The sequence below is a fragment of the Solenopsis invicta genome, chromosome 2 (assembly GCF_016802725.1).
Source record: "Solenopsis invicta isolate M01_SB chromosome 2, UNIL_Sinv_3.0, whole genome shotgun sequence".
Taxonomy (NCBI): Eukaryota; Metazoa; Arthropoda; class Insecta; order Hymenoptera; family Formicidae; genus Solenopsis; species Solenopsis invicta.
This window is the reverse complement of record NC_052665.1, coordinates 2,443,932-2,458,629: the sequence shown is the minus strand read 5'-3', so window position 1 is coordinate 2,458,629 and position 14,698 is coordinate 2,443,932. Positions and strand designations below refer to the sequence as shown.

The 14,698-nt window shown below is 37.8% G+C and overlaps 1 protein-coding gene across 1 annotated transcript in view; it reads right to left on the bottom strand.

Annotated features, from left to right (window-relative positions):
• The window catches only part of LOC105196465 (slit homolog 3 protein), a 241,387-nt gene that overhangs the window by 194,255 nt on the left and 32,434 nt on the right, over window positions 1-14,698 (bottom strand). Inside the window, 1 exon segment of the mRNA XM_039446081.1 lies at window positions 6,451-6,529. The gene's annotated coding sequence lies outside the window, so the exon portion shown is untranslated.

Sequence of the window (14,698 nt, the reverse complement as noted above, 5' to 3'; positions counted from 1 at the left end):
GTGGTGCGGAGTGACGGTGAATGGTGACGAGGGGGTGAAAAGCGGTGCAGCGAGCGATGGCGCAATAACGTTCGTCACCGAGAATTTCCAATATCACCGTCCGCAGTTATTGACGGACCGTAAACTCCGCCGAATGGTAATCTAAAATCATGCGGAAAATGAGGATGCGTACGCGATCGATGATTCGCGGCGGCGGCGGCGGCGGCGGCGGCGGCGACGGCGATCGTTTATAGCCACAGGGTCTGGGCGAATATACGCGCAATTATACGGCACCGCGCGGCATCGTACCGTCACGGTCGTTTTCACCGATGAATGATAAATCGCATCCTCCACGCCGTCCGCGGAGAGCGCTTCCTCTGTTAGCGCCGCGCGCTCGCGAATTCGAGCCGAAATTATATCTGGATATGCGGCACCGACTTGCCGTTCATTACTCGTCCTCGATCCGGTCATATTATGTAGCACCATCGACCGCCCCGATTATTATACAACGTTATCGGGATAACTGCGTTCGCTACGTAAACCCGATTACCGCGAACGAGAAACGAAGGAAAACCAATTGTCGCGAATATCGAGTGTATTCGAGCGATGTATTGGAGCTTTCGGAGAAAAAACCCATATGCTACGATAAAATCCAATGACGAATGGGAGAGAATTCGTCGGCGTTTATTTTTAAATAATCGCGATTGAAGTCAGTAAGCGGCGACAAGAATTGATCAAATTACTATTCATAGAAGAAGAACGACAGTCGTGGAATATATCTTGGATGGAGGATTATCACGCTATCTCGTGTAATTCGCGCTGAATTCTAAGAGCAACCGTTAAAATTACTTTGTTACAGTCTGTTTAGACGTTTGTAGGACGGTTACTGGTCATTAGTGTCCGCCGTGTTTTTATAAAAGCTGCATTTCAGTTTTGCAGGTAGCAAAAGTTTTTTACAGGTGTATACCCTCTACACGTATTTGCAGAAGTACGTTATACACTAAATTTTTTAATTTTTTAACTTTAGTCTAACTTGAAGACGTAAATTGCATTTTAAATAATATTATTGAATTTAATGTGTATATGAATTCGGCAAACAAAGTAATGTTGCATGTATGGTTGTGGGACATGGTCGTCCGCCTGGTATAAATCTCTCTTGCGACTTTACAATCTCATTGTAGTCGTTGTACAATTGTTTATTAGAAACAAAGAAATTATTTTAAAAAGTTTCAAGTTTTTATTTAAATAAAATTTTTTTAAATAAAATATTTTATGAAATGTTCTCGTTTTGAGGCACTTATTTGTATGTAAAATCTACGAAAGATCATTAATTTACGTTTCTTTATAAATAAAAGTGCCTTTCATGACGCTAGTTGTTAATATTCCACGATTCCCTGTCACAAACGCATCCGTCTTTCTCTCTTTAGTAAATTGTAAATTACATTTGCTCTATATATCCGACGAGCGGTAGAACTCTCTGACTAATAAACTGGCGATTAAAATTCGCGTAAATATTTACCAAGTTATTGTTAAAAAGTAAAATGGTATGCCACAACCCCATTCTTTCCTCTACTTTACTCTGTAGATGAATAAAAGAGATTTTTAAATATAGACAGGAGCTAAGTTTAAAGAGCAGGTACGTGTATATAAAGAGGATACCAAGCAGACTCAAAATTTTCCCTAATATCACAATAAAAGTGCGACGTCGAGACAATAAAACGGCCGCCGGGAAAGTATAAAGTAAAGTTTTCCCGACTAATGCGTGCCACGGAATGTTGAGCGGTAGGGTGGAAACCACCGTAACTTCAATGAGGAAACTAGCGCGTAGCATGAGAATCACATTAAAAACTCACGCGATCTTATGCACGAAGGTTAACTGCATCAACCTTCGTTCGCGCGCACGCTGACGTTGGAAATATGGTACCCGTTAAAGCGAGCCCCGCGCGTACAAAGGCTGGCTGTGCACGGCTCTGTGAGCACTGGCAACTCAATGAGCCATTTTTTAATTCGCGCGACGAAAGCCCATTTCGGGCCGGGCCGGGCCGAGCCGGGCTGGGCCGAGCCGCGCCGGATCGGGCGCAAAGTTTCGTTTCGAAGTTGTACGATTACGCGTGGCCGAATTCCAAGAGTCATCGGAGCGGATTGATTAAAACTTTCGACGGTGTTCCCCGTCGCATTAATGTCGCGGGGTATTCGAGCCGCGTGCCAAAAGCGCAGTGAAACGCGAGGCGCGAGTTGAAAAACGGCACGCCGCGCGGAAGAGACAGTAGTGTCCCCGACGACGCCGTGACGCAATGTACGGCGTCTTCGCGCGAGCGGGCCGGATAAAAAATAGTGGCATAAATCCCGCAGGAAATCGATCTGGCGTCCTTCTTTCTCTCCGGCTTTTTTCCTCCGGCGCCCTACTCTCCCACCTTGACACACGCGAGATTTACTCGCGGCCAGGAACCAATTTCACCTCTCCATCCGTCATATATCCACCTGATTAGGCGATTTGTTGCAGCCCGGGTATTCCGAGGGGATACGACACGACGGGACGTGTCGTATCCCCGACGACTCTTTCGAGATCGGAACCATGACTTTGCGCGTTCGTACATTATTCTATTGCTCAGCTTGCCCGTGATTTCCGCTTATTCATGAGATCTTCGGTTTCTAGATATTGAAAGTAAAACTTACGGAATTATCTGACGGAATAATCTTCTCCCGAGTATTAATCGAATAAGCGTCGATAGTTCAGCACTGTACGATAAATCACGTGGAATTAGAATAGTAATTAGCCATTCATTTGCGAAATAACTAAATCGATTTAAAATTTATTTCAAGTTTTTATAAACTGCGCGCCGAACACCACCAGTCTTGAAACGCAATTACAAAAACTAAAGCTGGAAATGATATCAAATTAAATTAATCCTCAATTTTTCACAATAAGCTATTTATAGATTTTTTAATAATGATGCTTGTGGCATCATTATTAAATTGATGATCAATTTAAGTTGTGTTGATTTTATTTAAGTTTATATATTTCTAGCTTCAGTTTATGTTTTATGCGTTTCAAGACCGACAATGTTCGGCGCGTAGTTTATAAAAACTAAAAATGTATTTAATTCTAGATGTTTAACTCAAATGTGAAACAGTGAAATTTGAGAGTGAAATTGCTCTACTAAAAATGAGCCAATGGAAGATTAAGATTTACTATTATTTTATAAAATAATATGAATGGCAAATATCCCAATTACTGCCATTTTTTGAAATTGTAATCTTAGAATAAAAAATATAAACCGTTATGTGTTAAAAATATTTCAATGTTAAATTAAGATTATCATACAAATAAAAGTGTAACGGTATTAAATATTAGATGAGTTTTATATTTATAAAATAGTTAAGGTTAAAGTTAGGAATGCACCTGAGAATGTAGACGTCATCATTTCTTAATAGAAGTAAAGCTGATTACCTGCATATTTTTAAAGTATAAAACAAGGAAACGTGATATTTTCACTCTTTTATATCTACTAAAGTAATTGTGATAATGTTTAAATGACATTTAAATAAAATAAGTACGTCAACTGCCACTGTGTGTTTAAAGCGACAGTAATTGAGACAGTTATTCCCGGCATTAAGATTTAGCCTCGAGCGTTCCTTTACTTATTTGTGTGAATACATTTAAGTGATTTAGTTCAAGTTATTATCGATTTAAAATTAGTTTACCGACGCAAAATTATCCCACACTAGTCTTAAGATTCCGAATTTCTCTCACGATGTAACACACGTCAATGCTCGCCCGCTGATTATATTATCCAAAACTATAATACTGCAACATTACGTTGCATACATACCTGTATACATCTAACGTATAATAATGTTTAATCTAATTAACAAAACCACCGCGCAAGAGAACATCGGCGCGTATTATTACTCGAGCTTCAAATCAAATTTGTTGTACCAACATGCCAGTAACTTTAGATTTAATTTCTCACATTGGACGTATTTGCTAATAAAGTTAAGTTTTGCACCGCAGCAAAGAAAGACTTGAGAAAGAATGTCTGCGAAAGTAATCAACAAGCGCTGGTACTAAATCTCATGGGATTCCGACTTCGCGTTGAATACCGCTTCAGACGCTAACTCACCCTAAGTCCGCTTTATATCTATGGCACAATGTTAAGCCCATTAGAGACTTACGCTGCATGAATCATCATGAATTATCAACCGCGAATGTTAGTCTATCCGCGAAAGCGAGACAAACGTCGGAAGGGCAATCCGATTTCGCGATCGAGGAAGGTAGATTCAATGAGGCGAATCCACGGGATGACCAGAACTCGGAGTGTCATGTGAATTAATTAACTCGAAATGCACCAAATTTCAGACATACAGTCGCACGCAATGTGAAATACTCATATCCATCCGTCCTATACTCGTATCCATCCGTTTGAGATGCGAATTTGTCCAGCAAATTACATTATGTACACAAGGCACGGCCTCTGGAACTGGAACACGATGCGAGTCTTCCGGCCGAAGGCACAGCGCGGGAGCGTTCATTCCCGGAGCAGTTGTGTTGGTAAAATTTAGACAGCGAATTTCAGGATACGCCGAATTGTGTGTGCTACAACCGGCGCGGCGCGGAACGGCGACTGGGACGGGCGAGCCCGGGGACTCGTTCCGTCGCGTCGCTCTCTCGGTCGTCTCGTCTCGCTGCGCGCAAGTACGCAATCCCAAAATATTCCGGAGTGGCGATATTTTCAGGACATACGGGGGTCGACCGACAACCGGCCGCCCGTACACGGCCCGCGTGCGTCCGAGCAATTTACAACGGCGGCCTTTTGAATTCAGCAGCGTCCAACCGAGCGCAGAATTTTAAACAATTTGCCGCGTGACATGCCGACAGTTCCTACAAAGCTCGCGAAATCTGTACGGATTTTCGTATTGGGAACGAACAGAAAGATAAATGGGGATATTTAGGTATTCATAGAGCATATATACATTTGCCGGTAAATATGATGCACGCGCATCTACGAATGAACATCCATGTTATCGCGTTCTCGTGTGACTGCGTCCAGAGTTTCTGCAGCACCTATCGGAAAAGACGGCGCGACTAATGTCAATCATGTATCTTTCAGCGAATGTCTTTCTAATTGATGTCAATTATTGCGAATTAGTAGCCACGTCGTCAGTCGTATCTCGGTCGTATCCGATCGACTACTATAGAACAAATTGCTCCCTCGCTCTAGAGATTGGAGGAGCTGCTGTCTGTTTGAGACTCGACGTCATTACCGTTACTTTCGCAATACAATAGCGATCGTTAAATAAATCCGTTGAATTCACCGTGAGAGCATCTCATCAAACGTAATCACAGAGACAATAGTACGAATCTGAATTATTAGACATTCACTGGGGATGCACTTTGGCAAGTTAACTAGCAGCCTCGCTCATTTCTCCAAGAGACGTATTCCATACGCGATCGCTCGCGAGTTTTGACACGAGACACAATCGACATCACACTTTTGACAAGGCTCGATCTCGATCAATCTTTTTTCTTTTTTTTTCTTTTTTTTTTTTTTAATGCAACAAACGCGAGTGCTATATTCGAGTTCGACCAGGTATTGTTGCGGATGCAACAATTGCAACATGTATTCGTAGGGCGCTATGCTCGGGGTAAAACTGAAAATACGCACGGGAGTTCGGTGCGCAGGGTTTTTCACAGTGTGCATTCAGCGAAATGTCATCTCGGTAACGAAATCTGGTTAAATCTGATATATCCCGGGAGCGCGGTCGAATAAGTGAGCAGATAAATCTTTGGTCCGTATCACAATCGAAATTTTTACAGTATATAATATTCCATCAACACACGGTTACGCGCGATTTATTATTGATCAAAACGCAGGCGCAAAATTTCCCGGGACGCCACACGCAATAGTTTTCAACATACGCTCGGTCAGCCACCGTTTTACCGTTCGACCTGTATCGAAAATGTATCATCCCTCATATTTCACGATACGTGCATTTCGAACCCGACGCAAGACCAGCATCTAATCGCCGTATGTGGCAATATCCGCGGTGGAACAGCGATAAGAGTGCTGAATCAAATATATGGAGTAAGCGATACGCCGAGTCTTATCTAGGCGAACGAGTCATTGATTTATCATGCGTCGAGTACTCGCGCGCTCCGTACGATAATAACCGATAACGAGCTGGTAGGTAAATTTCTAGGTAGCGGATCGATGATATCAGCTTTCGTTTCTGTTGGCACATCGCAATTTTCGATGCGTTATAGTGAATCAGCAGCGTAAAACCAGGCCGCGCCGCGCCGCCCCGGTGCCACGTCATCGTATGCGTTGGGTTAACAAGAAATTTAAAAAATGCAAGTGCATGTACGCGCGCGAAAAACACAAGCGATCGCGGCGCACACGGCCTCGACCTCTACTCCAAGTTAATTTAATTTCACTTAATTCTTAATGTAGAAATTCTTAATGTACTTACGATGACAAGATGCTGAGATGATTAATGCTTCAGGTTATTACCGTCGCTTTGGACCGCAAATAACGTTGTGTCGTTTAATCTGTAACAAAAAAAAAAAAAAAATAAATGTATTATCAGTTTTTGTACATTAACAAAATACAATATATATCTATTAAATACAAACAGATAGATAACACTTCCAGTATCAATTTGCACTAGTATTCATGTATTTGCATCGCTGGAAATATATCGCTAGCATTTTTGACCGTCCGCGTTGTGTCCGGAGTTTTTATACGGTAGTTGATTAAACAATTCAATTTATTGTTGTCAATTTAATATAGTACGTTATAGTGCAGCTTCTGTTTCTCTTTTATTTTGTGTTTTGTAATATTTTCACATGTACCATTTATATTCTAATTTTTTCAAACCAGTCAGACACAGTCATGACGCCACGATCTGAACACGAGATGTATCCAAACAAAAATGTCTAATGATACCAGATCCTGGAAAGATATTAATAAATTCTAGTACACAGAATTTTCGCTGCTACGCTATAGCGAGGAAAACACTTGAACGACGCTCGCTTGCTTCCTCCAGGTACGATCGATCAAGTACGTGACTCGGTCACGGAACGCACGCGAAACATTTTCTCGCTTTAAATTATTAGAATAAGCAAATTCGCTACGAAAGTGCTTTTTCTGGCTTCCGTGTCGTAACAAGATTTTAGAAAATACAAAAATTTCCGTCATATTTATTCACAATTAAACGAAGCAAGCGTCATACGTAGATGTTAATGTCTGAGCACATGTATATCTTTATGCGAACATACAAGTGACGAAACATGGACATAACAATAGTGAACGCAAGATATAATCGTATTATATTTTGTAATTAAATAATAAAACAGCCCACAACAGCTAATTAGCACTTAATAGCGAGATGGATTAAAATGTGCTTATGAATATCGTACGTGCCGACATTGTTACGGCAAAATTATGTCCGCGTTGATCCAGAACAAATTAATCAAGCTCGTCGTTTTTGTTTTTAAAAGTTCGTAAATAATAACTTCACTCGTGTTGATAACATTGAATAAAATTAATATACGACACACATTAATATAACACAATTTTTTCCTTCGATGAAAATAAACTGTTGAAATTTGAAATATTTAGAAGTAGAACTTGTGACGTTTCCTTCGATATTTATAAGCTGTAAAAGAAATTGATTGTGATGGCAAAATATATGTTTCTATGAAATATATCTCACTTTACTTACTAATTGATTTGTTCATGAATAAAATTTTATTTCATACTTAAATAAGCATTTATTTCAGTGAAATATTATATCTCACAAATAAATTATTAAGTATCTTCTTCTTAGTGTATCAAAATAAAATTCACCGTATAAGAATTTTGCAAAAAATACAAATTTTATCTGACAAAAAGTAGGTTAATATAATATAAATTAAAATAGAAGGCACATACACAAAAGCATACGCAGATATTTTCGTAAAGTATAAAACTTCTGTATAAAAAAAACTAAATGTAACTAAACGATTGACCTCTATTTCGTCAGGCAATCTGTTTCCTCTATAAATCTTTTTTTTACAACACTTTATAGCTGGTTTATTTTTTATGATTGTAATTGATTTAAAAAAAAAGTCCAAGTCTACAGCATTCAAATACAAAAGAATGTGGTTATAAAGCAAAAAGCAATAACGACAAGGGAGATTTAAAAAAGAATATTAAGCATTAAATTTATCAGAAAATCATAAATTCTATGTTAGCTTATGTACGTGTACGATTTATAAAACAGAAAAAGGTCTCTAAATGTCAGAGCTTATGTAACGACATTAAAGAAAATTTATGACCCCTTATTCAAATTTAAATGCCGTAGTCTGTCGCATAGGATTTTTGAAATATTAATTTATTTTGTTTTATTATTTTACTTTTACTCCAATGTCATAATTATTAAAATAAATAATTAATCATTAAATGATTCTATATATTCTATTTCTCACTATATATATTTTGATTTAGATTTTAGTATAATTTTTCAAATATGAGCGCCTGTATGTGCACACTTCTAAAAACAAAAACGCAATTAAAATCATTTTTAATAATTTATAAAATATACTCAAGCTCAAAACAAAGCGTGTAATAAAATGCTCCACAAGAAATATGCAATGTTCAATTTAAGAAATTTTACAAATTAAAAAATGCATGGTGCTGAGAATGATAACGTATTGTATAATTAATTGCGAAACAAATCAGTAATGTTGTAGGTGAAAAGTACAAACAAGGTATAAACAGGAACATTCGCAAAACGTAATAAACGGGATAGCATATAAATGATAAATAACTCACAGTGCAAATGATAAATAATGTGAATAAACTGAGAATAAAATGTGTAATGCGAGAAAACCAGTCGTGGTGTACGTACGCACCAATCATTGCGATGATTTGACAGACTGTGATTCCACGGCGATTCCGAGTTATTTTAACCGCAGCAAAAAAAAGGAATATATATGTCACAACGAGAAACTCTAATAATAAACGAAAAATCAATAAATAGGTCAAATAACACGATTGTTCTAGCGGCCCCACAGGATTAACCGATGAAAATAGAAAATCAGTTCTCTCGGCGCGACGTTCCAAATATAAATAATTTTACCTTTGGAAATTTACGATTGATCTTGAAAATTCAGCAGTTCTTGATTATTTTACTTTAATTACTCTGAAATTAATTTTGTGCTTATTAAAATTTATTCCGGCTCTATTGATTGACGTTACTATATCACAGAATCGCAGTCAAAAGCAGAGGAAAATTTAAATGGGCGCAAATGCACTTTCTTGCAATATTTTCCCAATGTTCACAGTTGAGAAGTGCAATGAAATCTTACGAGGAACAAAGGTGAACTTTTAGTAGCCACGAAATGTATTCGATGCAAAAAGGAAAATGATCTGGATTGAAATTTACATTGGTAGAATTTTCTGCGGCGCGTACGGAGTTCTGGGAGCGCGCGGGATGAGTGAGTTGATATGTATCGAAGGCAATATTCGTAAATCTGTGCGATAGTTACGGCGAAGCGTGACTCGCAATATAAAAGAAGAAAGTGGAGGTTACAGATTGAAGTTGAGGGCCGGATTTCAGTGGCAATGGTCGACGGCGCAGACAACGGTTAGGGGCAGGCGGGATAAAGAATTCGAAATTCGATTCGACGATCGTGTAAGTTTCCATGCGAACGAGCACGCCGACGGCACGACTCGGATTCACTTCCATATTCGTGAGGCCGGTTCAGCAACGTTTCGAGGAGGACCGCGGGATCTTATTGAAAGTTCCTGCCCGTAAAGTCGGTCCCTGTTGACTGGCCTGGATACATGCTAGCGAAATCCCAGTTTCTTCTATAACTGGAACAGGTAAAACCAAGAACAGCCCTCCGCTCCCCTCTCCGTCCTTCCTTCCCGGGAGCGAAGAATCGAGTTGCGATAAGGTTTGAAACGCATTGCTAACAAGTTCACGAACGTTGCCCTAGTACTTTCGCTCTGTATTTGAACAACTCGTCCAAGTATCGGATCGTTTCAGCTTCTAATAATAGATCTTTTATTACGTATGTAAGTCACAACGAGTATTATATAATTATAGAATACGATTATTCCTGTCTCCCTTTCCATTATCCGCTCTGTCGTCTTCTTATAATAAATAGATACTCTTTACAATATTTCTCTCTCGTAAAATACATAGTATACCACAGTCATATTACGTGTGTGAATTTAGAACAATTGTGAAGTAAATTAAAATCTCCACTAATACCGGCGGCAGACTACTTAATGTCTTTTCTCAATTTGTTTCTAGACGTTCGAGATTCTTATCTCTACTTCAAATTATACTCCGAAATAAATCAACAGCTTCTTTTTCCAAGAAATCGAGTTATCTAAAATAGCTTTCCATTCTACTTTCTAGATCCTCATTCTAAAAATAAGCTGACAAAACCAATGGCACAATTTTAAAAAATAAAATCAGACACTACACTAGGTGTGCCATATTGTCATAAAGTTGTAGAAAAGAATATAATCAGATTTTTGTTCAGAAAAAGTTTCCTCGGTATTTGCGCGTGTATGTGTATGTGTATATGAAAAAGAATAATAAATAGAATGTATGACACGGTATAAGATACTTATTCCACTCCATCATACTTTCGCCATCGTAGCGCTCAGTGTACTAAAAGCCTTGGTAGCTATCGATTTTACGATTTAGGCAAAATTCATTTAGGCAAAATTCATTCTGTCCCAACAACGCTGGGTATATTTGCGCGATCGGGCATGCGCCATATAAATAAGGTCGGATCGATAAGCCATGCGGAGAGAAAACGAGGAAGAATGGAAAGCGCACGGGAAGCGCGATCGCGGCGGCAGCGGAAGTAGACGCCGGCATTTCCTCTTTGCAGTTCCTTTACGCGTATGTTAGTGCGCCGCCCGGCCGACAAGAAAATCTCCGGTATATCGCAGTTTTATTTCAGCTAGACGTTAACGCGCGTACGAAATCCGCGAAACGTAAGGGCGCGTCGCGACGTCGAATAATCCTCGGGAAGTAATTTATCCCCGGGAAATCTGTGTAACCGCGAAAAGAAAAAGAAATAGAGAGAGAGAGGAGAGTATGGCGTGGAGATACCTACATACGGCGGGTCATTCCCGCCGGAAGAAGTATCTCCACAAGCGGGCGAGTTTATATGAATGAGACCGCGAGTATTGGTAATCCCGAAGATTGAGTTTGCAGTGAAGTTTCCAAGTCGTTCTCTCAGTTCGGCGATTTCTCCCCCTTTTTTTTCTTCTTTTCTATCGGCGTCGACGCGAGCGCTGAAATGGAATTAACGAATCAAGGGGCACGAATCGAGTGGCGTCGCTGAAAGTTCGATCTTTGACGATCAGTAGATACGATACGCGATCTTAATCGTGTCTCGAACGAACTCGTCGGGAAGTTCTATCAGAGAAGCTTCGTTCTCGGTTACTGGTATCGCTTCGCCGTAACCAATACACGAAATTCCGGGAGAAGCGGAGAGTAGCATCACTCATGGGCGTGAATAATTTGTCTTTATCGTACTAAATTTATTTTCTCCGATTAAAACCAAATATTTCGGAATATTTCTCGATACACATGAAATATCTATCTGCAATAGGAACAGGTTTTATCGCGGATCTGATTGCACCGTTACCGGATACTGCAGTGTTTTTGTGCTATCAAACATTCAGGACGTACAATTCACTGTAAATATACCATTTTTATATTTACAGAGACGAAAAGTGTGTGTATAAAACATTTTTTCAGGATTTTTTTTTTTTTTAACGTAATTACTGTGCTGCTTCACTCAAGAAGCAATTGCATAGTTTCCAGTCAATTGTTTCTTATTTTAAGTACATGTCTTTTGTCGCGTGCATGAAATCAATTTGACAGACTCTACGTCTGGTATTTTATTTCAGATTTAAAAATCACACTTTATAGTTAGGAAGAATAATAAATTTCCACTTCTTACTTTCAGTGTGCTAACAATAAGTGACATAATGCATAAAAAGTTTCAATATGACGCATCGATTTTTTTATTGCCAGTATGACAGTCACAGTTGAAATAAAAAGAACGAGATATTATTGTAGTGACACATTCAAATAACACAAAAATGTGATACTTCTTTTTACTTCGCCTAATCATGCCTTGAATTTCAGACGCGTCAAATCAATTTTCTGCCGTTTAATGGACATGTGTTACGTAGCACGTTTCAGAACTAACGCAGTGGGAGCGGCAGTCACTGTATTGAAAAAAAGTAAAGAACGATACAAACTCAATTAACTTTACACAGAAACATTTACGGAAAGTTCTCTTTTTTGTATATAAAGCGAGCTGTACAAACGGAACGGCCAGAGGCTGCGCTTCATTCTCGACTTCCGCCTACATAGTAAAAATTTTTGCTGGCCATAAAGCTCCTGCGATATAGCCTGCAATATGTGCAAATTGTCCCTAAATAAAAAGTGTACTATAGGAATGGCACGAGAGCGTGACGGTGCGGTGCGGACCGTCAGATCGATCCCCGTACGCGCGATTTTACGCTAGAACCGATTTGATTTACCGCCGGAACTTTATGAAGTCGCGCTTGCGAGATCCAGTTTGCAGAAAAGAAAAATTATTCGCTTTGCAGAACATTTAATTAAATCAGAAAACGATTTAACTGTACTTGGTAGGTCTTTCCGATAATCAGCGATATCATCTTACGGCGTTGCTAACTGTTGATGAAAGTTTTTCATGAGATTTACTTCGAGACTTTGATTAGAAGCTCTCGTAAGCGATGCAATACGCCAGACTTCGGCGTTCTCATTTAGACGTTTTGACCTAATTCGATCTGGAGAGCACGCATCAAGAATACCATCTTGCGTAATGTGAAATTAATCGTTTCTGACTTAACGTATTCAATTGAAACTACGATGGCTCAGTTTTTATTAAAAAATATCTTACTGACAAGTTCTCGGCAGTCCTAGAACTTTTTTCTTATTAATAATTTAATGAAAGTCTGTTATTGCCACATTATTTCTTCGGCACGGTTAAAATTCACACGGTTAAAATTCTACTAAAATAAAACATAAATTAATTAAAGAATAAAATTTTATTTATTTACCTTTCAGAAATTTAATAATATTAAGTCTTGAATTTTTTTTGTTCTTAATTTAAAAACTATTTAAATAAATAATTATTTTTAATTATATTTTTACGAATAATTAAAAAATATCGAAACCTTGAATGTATAAATATCTTTGAATATTTTGAAGAATCTGAGAAGTGATTTGTCTTTTTCTTACTCTCTCTCTCTCTCTCTCTGTCTCTCTCTCATCATAGAAGTACTGGCACATTTTAGGTTGATTAAGAACGAGTTCCATCGCTTTGAAACTTAATTAAAGTCAAAAGTAATTTTCACCGAGTCGATATTCGGCTAGAAATAAATTAAACGTCAGCTAATTCAGTGGAATTCTTTTCACTGCATTTTAAATTACGAAACTTCTCGGTGACCAAACGTGACAAAACTAGGTTTTATAAACTAGATTTTGTGAGCGATTTGAAAAATTTGTGTGCCTTACAATTTTTGACACTATCAAAAATATAATTAGAAATAGCCAATATAATAAAACAAAATAATAAATTTAATCAAATTATACTAAATATTTATTAAATGTTTTATTCACATACAATTTTTCGTATTATTTTTACATGTCAGAACTTTGCAAATCGATCAGTATGCACAAATGCACACAATCTTACGTCAAATGTCACTTTATATCTTATTGTAGCTAATTCATTCTCGTAGGTTTTTTCAATGAAAAGAACAAAAAGTATATAAGACAAGGCAAAAATTAAACAAAAATTATTGTATGAGTCGTAAATAGAATTACAGTAAATCAATAAATACATGTGACTTTAAATTGTTAATGTAACAATCTGCAACGAAATGGTAGAAGTTGAACGTGCAAGATTTATTGTAAAATCACAATTTATGTATCTATTTTTTTTTTTTTTTTTTCAAAACTCTAGAGTTATACATATTTCCCCCACGACCTTTTCTACAGTATCTAAGTTTTAGAAAGGTAAAGTCAGAATATATAGAAACAAGACAATCGGCTTACGTCTCTAAGGAATGCAAATTTTTACAAAGCAAAATATCTTCCTAGTTGAAATATATAATTTATCTTGCTTGCTTGTGAAATTCGCTTAAGAACCATACTGTTATTTCGTATAAAAAGGAAAGCATAATGTTTGAACGTTTTTCTTTTCGAACGAAATTCGCAGAGACGACTTTGACCCACGACGTGGAAGTAAGTGCCCAACTGGCGAACTACACTGACGTCGTTCATGGACTTATTGGAAGATACCAAGATATATACTCTCTCTACTGAACACACGCGGAATGTGGTAACTTAGAGTTGACGTTTCGAAAAGCATCTTTGAGTGCTAGATAGAAAAATTCCTTTCTACTTTCAAATCCGCCATGTTACACAAAAAAATCATTCAATTCACACATGTAATAAAAAAATTGATTTTGGTATTTTTATTATTTTACTATTTTTCTGTTCTGTGATATTTTTCTCCTCAATCTCATTCTCTTAATCTCATTTCGTTATTACAAAATATAATGAGTTAACAAATAATAAATGTCATTATCATCATGTTTTATGATAAGCGTTTTACATAACTATTTTCAACTCTATATTTAACTGAAATTTACATGAAAAA